General features: G+C 38.1%; 1 non-coding gene across 1 annotated transcript; it reads right to left on the bottom strand.

Annotated features, from left to right (window-relative positions):
• Positions 1-4,694: 4,694 nt before the first annotated feature.
• On the bottom strand, positions 4,695-4,885 carry LOC142443909 (U2 spliceosomal RNA). Its single transcript, XR_012783634.1, has one exon. It is a non-coding gene; the product is annotated as a U2 spliceosomal RNA (small nuclear RNA).
• Positions 4,886-5,598: the final 713 nt, after the last annotated feature.

Here is a 5,598-nt window from a genome sequence, read left to right as displayed (position 1 = left end):
ATTTTGCGTTTTAAAATAATACAATTACATTTTACTTAAAAGCCTATTTACTGAATCCCTATGGAACATTAATGCCAGGACCTTAGCATATATCTATCCGAGTTCAATGTACCAAGGCAAAAATAATTCCATGCACTTTGTAGTCTCTATATGTGTGTGCTTTTGTGTATGTGTGGTGAACAAAGTAGTATATCTTTAAGATAAAAATATAAAATGTAAGTCTGTGACACTTTATTTGCTGAATTTAGCTTATTTTTTACTGTTTTTCTATGAAATTTAACTTTAACAGTCTAAGATGATTCCTTCTATTCTGAATAGATATTTTTCTTAAGACTTCCAAAATGACTGTTCTGCTAACATCTTAGATTGCTACCTGTATTGCAGCTGAGATTAGAAAGCACTTAGTTTAAGGAAGGCAGCAATGGGCATAGGGCCCCCTGAGCCTCTTTTGAGTGTTAACATAAGTGCAGATGCCATTTGGGTTCTTTGTTACTTTCCCAAAGATTCACACAAAAAACAAAACTAAACAAAAAATCCTCACAGCTGTGGAGTTGATTTTGCCTCTGGGTAATCCTAGAGAATGTGGGTGAGACACATCTTCAGCCCATGAACGTAAAGTTTCCTTCCACAGGAGCCCTGGCCTCCCAGGCTCCTTAGTGTATGAATGTTAAGAATTTGCCCACATACACTCTCTTCCTGGTTCTGTTTACCACAAATTCTCAAAGTAATATCCATATTTTTCAATACTTTAAGGAAGTCTGTGCAGAATATTAACTCAATGTAATGTTTTCTTGGGTCTTTTTGACAGCTGCTTCCATGAGCATTGATTGAAGAACCAAGCCATACAAAAACCTTGACAACCTCATTTTTTTTCTCCAGTTATCATGATATTAACTATTCGTCAAGATGTGAGGATTTTTTATTTTCTTTATATTGAGTTGCAGTCAATATTGACCTTTATCACCCCAAGTACTTCAAGTCCCCCTCACTTTTAGCAAGCAAGGTTTTGTTATTTTCATATCACAGGTTGTTAATAAGCCTTCCTCAAGTCCTGGGGCCACATTCTTCTTTAAACAATCCAGCTTCTTTGATTCTTTTTTTAGCATATATGGTAATAGTATGATGATAGCATGCAAACAAAAACACACCTTTCAAAGTCTCTTTTGACGTCCACCTTGATCTTGCTGATCATAACCCTGATGCAATCTCCTTGGGTATAAGGCCTACTTCATATATAAGTAGATACAGTGAAGAGTTCGACTTCTTACTGCCCTGGGTCCCACATCTTTTACGTGAATCTTTGGCTGTTGAACCAATGATCTACCGTATTGTCCTCTGAAACTGGGAACTATAAATTTCCTTCAGTATTGTCTGTCAATCCTGGGGCCATCAGAGCTTGGCTCAATAAGCAATGTCATCAGCTACTGGCTGTAAAATATATAGGATCTACCGAAATGTTCAAGTTCATGACAGTTTCAAGATTCAATTTCAACCTATGATTGATGAGTGGGACTAGTAGGTTCTGGCCATACCTACTTGGTAGAGCACTCATCTATGTTCTGTCTCTACCCTAGTGGTCTCTGTAAGGTTGACTGAAACTTTTCAAAGGAGATAGCCCCTTCTATCTTCATAGGTTAGGTGGGGTTGAATAATAAGCCTTTTTACTAGTAGTAAAATACTTATAAACAACTGTGCCTACAAGGGACTTTTATCTTGACTGAATTGTAAACCTTCCTCAATCTGAAATGGTGGGAAATATATTAATTATTAGAATTAATGAGAACATGAGTTTGATTTTCTTCATACTCTTCATTACTAACAGGTTGTTGTTGTTGTTGGATATTGTTGAATTGGTCTGACTCGTGGTGATGCCATACGACAGAACAGAACAACCTTACAGGATTTCCTTGGCTATCACCTTTAAGAAAGCATATTGCTAGACCGTTATTCCAAGCAGCCACTTTATGAGTTTTTATTGAGTGATACTTTGGCTTTGAACTCAAGTCATTCCAAATTCCTGTTCAAACACTGAAAGATTAATAAGTGAACATATTTTCCATAATAAATAATGGAAAAGAAACCACTGGTTCTGAAAGCCCAAAATTACATTTATCAATTCACTTATCCAGGACTTTTGATCATTCTGGAGGCTTTTAGGCTTCTCTCACTATCTCAGATGTGCTCTTGCCTTTGAGTTGTTTCTGATTCACCCAAAGGAACAGGAACTTCTCAACTCTTTAATGGTCTGGGTTCTTTGTTTCATGGTTAATTCTTTTACATCTTTTGCTACAATAACTGCTTAAATATTTTTCAAAAAGGTTGATAATATTGCTTTATCAATATTATATTCAACCACCAAATCAGACAAGTGGCAACCTGATTCAAATTTCCCAATAATTTCTTTCTTCAACTCCATCTGGTTCTCAATAGGTTTTCTCTAAGCTATACTGCTATTCTCACTAATTTTCCTGAGATCCCTGGTTAGGATATTTTACACAAATAAAGCACAAAAAAGAGGCACAATTAAAAAGGTTTTCATGCACTAACAAAACCACTACATGTTGTGGAGGCTAGAATGGTGATTAGACTGAAGCACTACCTCTTGGTGTCACAGCAAGATGTGATGTATGACATACTCTCAGCCATAGAGATTTTTCCAAGGTGGATTTTCAGTTCAACTGTGGAACAATGTTACTAACACCTAGCAGATTTTTTTTTTCACACTTTCCTGTTTGAGTAATGGAAAGCTCTAGCTTGGAGCCATTTGACAATGGAGGTATCACTGAATTGATTTTATTAGGGAGGATATAGTTGTATTTTTATGCTAATGAGATAGGGTTAGAGTGAGATACAACACCTTACCCAGGTCCTGTGAGGGGAGTTAACAGAGCTGCAGTATCTTAGGAGACACAGAAGGGAGAAGAGAGATTCAGGACTAGATACCCCCAAAAAGAAACTTTAGGAACAAAGTTTGTCCTTTTGACCCAAAGGTGTCTGTGTTAAGAACTGCCTGGAACTAGGAAGCAGAAAGCTGTAGCATGAGACAAGACACAAGAAAGCAAGGGGCAGCAGAGATTCAGCAGTAGAACCTGGTGAGCCAGCGGCGGTGGCACAGCGGGTTTGAGTAACAGAGCCAGAGTTCACCACCGTCACGCAGGAGCCTTGCTGGTCCCGTGCTGTGGGCGCTCTTCAGTGGAGCTGAAGAGATGTGTCACACTGCGGAGTCCAGGGTCAAGAGACAGCCATTGCTTGACAGCAGGGCTGGAGAGGCTGTCCTGAGAATGTTATTCTCCAGTTGTTCCTGCAGCCTATTATTCCACAATGCATGAATTCCAAGGAATGCTCTCTCCAAAGATGTAGAAGGAGACAAGGACTTCCCCAAAAGCTGACAGAAAAAGAAAGCCTTTCCTGAATGCTTGTATCCTCTTGAAGGACTACCATCCTCATGAAATGTGAGAAAAAGCATTGGTCACCCACTTATGGTAATTCGATAGGGCAGTACTGATAACTAAAACAGCAGTTGTTGCTGATTTGTTCTGGACAAGATTAGATAAGGCATGCTTAAACCATAAAATCCTTTCAGAAAATACAACTAACAGGCAAACTGCTGGGAAACAGAGAAATCAGAAAATAACAATAGGAATTTTAAATTATTTTGTTGACATTTTTGTAATAACATAAAACCTTTCTTTGTTTTAAGTTAAATGTCTTATACTCTCCTTCAGAAAAAATAGTTCCCTAAATTTGATAGATATGTATGTAGAAAAGTTAAAAATATATGTTCATTCCAAATGCCTGACTCATAATGAGGAAAGCAATTTGTTTTAACCAATAACATAGCTTAGTAGCTAGGATTTATCATTTTGCAACCATATCTAAAACACCAGGGGGAAAATGCATGTATATATGTATATTTTTAATATATGAATTAGAAAGATTTTAGGGACTTAGAGATGTGAAAGAAACTATACAAAATGAAAATTTTATTATGTTACACAGAGAGAGGAATAATATAATGAAATAAATCCATATCTTAAGTAATAGTAATTAAATATATCATCTATGTAATAGTAATAAAAGATATCCTCTATGTACTAGTAATTAAAGACATCATAAACTCCTAAAATAACCTTAACTCTCAGAAACTTCAAAAAGCACATGAGATTTAAGGGGTTTAGATGTTCTTCTCAAAAGACAATACAACACATATTTTAAAGCAAGGAATATTAGCTATTCTCACTTTGGAAAGGTGAGAAAAGAGCATAAAATAACTTTGTAAAGCTTAGGAATAATTAATGTGAGTGCTACAAACTACAGACAAAACGTATTCATTACAAGACCGTCTGATAAATACAATGTTAGTGTATTTTAATTGAAGATTTAACAAGAAGCATTTGTCCTCCAACAAATACCAAAGCCAGACTTACTGCCATCGAGTTAGTGCTGCCGCACAGCAATCGCTGTGGGATTCCAAGACAGTTACTATATAAAGCTCAGTCTTTCTCCTGCAGAGCTGTGGATGAGTTTGAACTACGAACCAAGTGGATCACTGCCCAACCCATAGCCACTATGCCGCCAGGGCTCCCGGGCTCCCCACCGAGTAAGACCTAAGTAACACTCAATTACGTATTGAAGGCATGATGAACTATAATATGAATACTGTGCTTTGCCTTTTTCCCCGTTTAGAAGCCCCCGATGAGCGCACCGTTCCTGGAAGCACTGCAATACCAGGTCCGTGCGTGGAGCAGACGGAGCGAGCTCCTATTCCAGCTCCCTGCTGCAAAAACCCATTTAATATATTGCCCTCGCATAAAGGACATGCCAGCTGTGAAACTGATAAGAACAGATACTACACATGATCTTAGCCAAAAGGCCGAGAAGCAATCAATGTGCTTTTCCAATGCATAAAACACATTCATGTATCATTGTGGCAATAATTTATTTTCTCAGATAACATTTCTAAGTAACACTTCTCAATTTTTCTTTTATGATGGTATTATTGGTATGGCAAACTAATGCTATCTTTTCCTACTCATGAGTTGTAATCCATAGTGCAGGTTGCAGTCCTTGATCTTCATCGGCAAGTGCTTCAAGTCCTCACTTTCACAAGTAATGTTCTCTCATCTACATATCACCAGTTGTTAATAAGCTTCTCTTCAGGGCTGATGCCCCCTTCTTCATGTAATTAACCTTCTCTAAGTATGTTATAGGATGCAACCCTGGTGCACACCTTTTCCAGTTCCAAACCATGAAGCATTCACCTTGTTTTATTTGTACAACTGCCTCTGGAACCATACACAGTGTGGTCGTTATGTAATCATTTGTCAATATGAAGATTAAGAATGTAGGGGTGGAGTCTAGCCTGTCAGCCAGATCATAGACAATGAATTCTCTGTGTGGTCATGGTCTTCTCCTGAGAATTTTGGGAAATCTGGTACTTCCTCCTTGGAGGCAGGAGACACCTCTCTCTCTGTCACTATCTTGGAGACTCTCTAGTGACAAAGCTGACACCCAGAGAGACATAGCAGCTGGAAAAAAACATGGACCCCTGCCAGCGCTAAGCTGGCAATGACTGGATCCAAAGGCTTTCTACCCACT

The sequence above is a fragment of the Tenrec ecaudatus genome, chromosome 3 (genome assembly GCF_050624435.1).
Source record: "Tenrec ecaudatus isolate mTenEca1 chromosome 3, mTenEca1.hap1, whole genome shotgun sequence".
Taxonomy (NCBI): Eukaryota; Metazoa; Chordata; class Mammalia; order Afrosoricida; family Tenrecidae; genus Tenrec; species Tenrec ecaudatus.
Note: the sequence above shows the minus strand (reverse complement) of the source record. Positions and strands in the feature narration are given on the sequence as shown.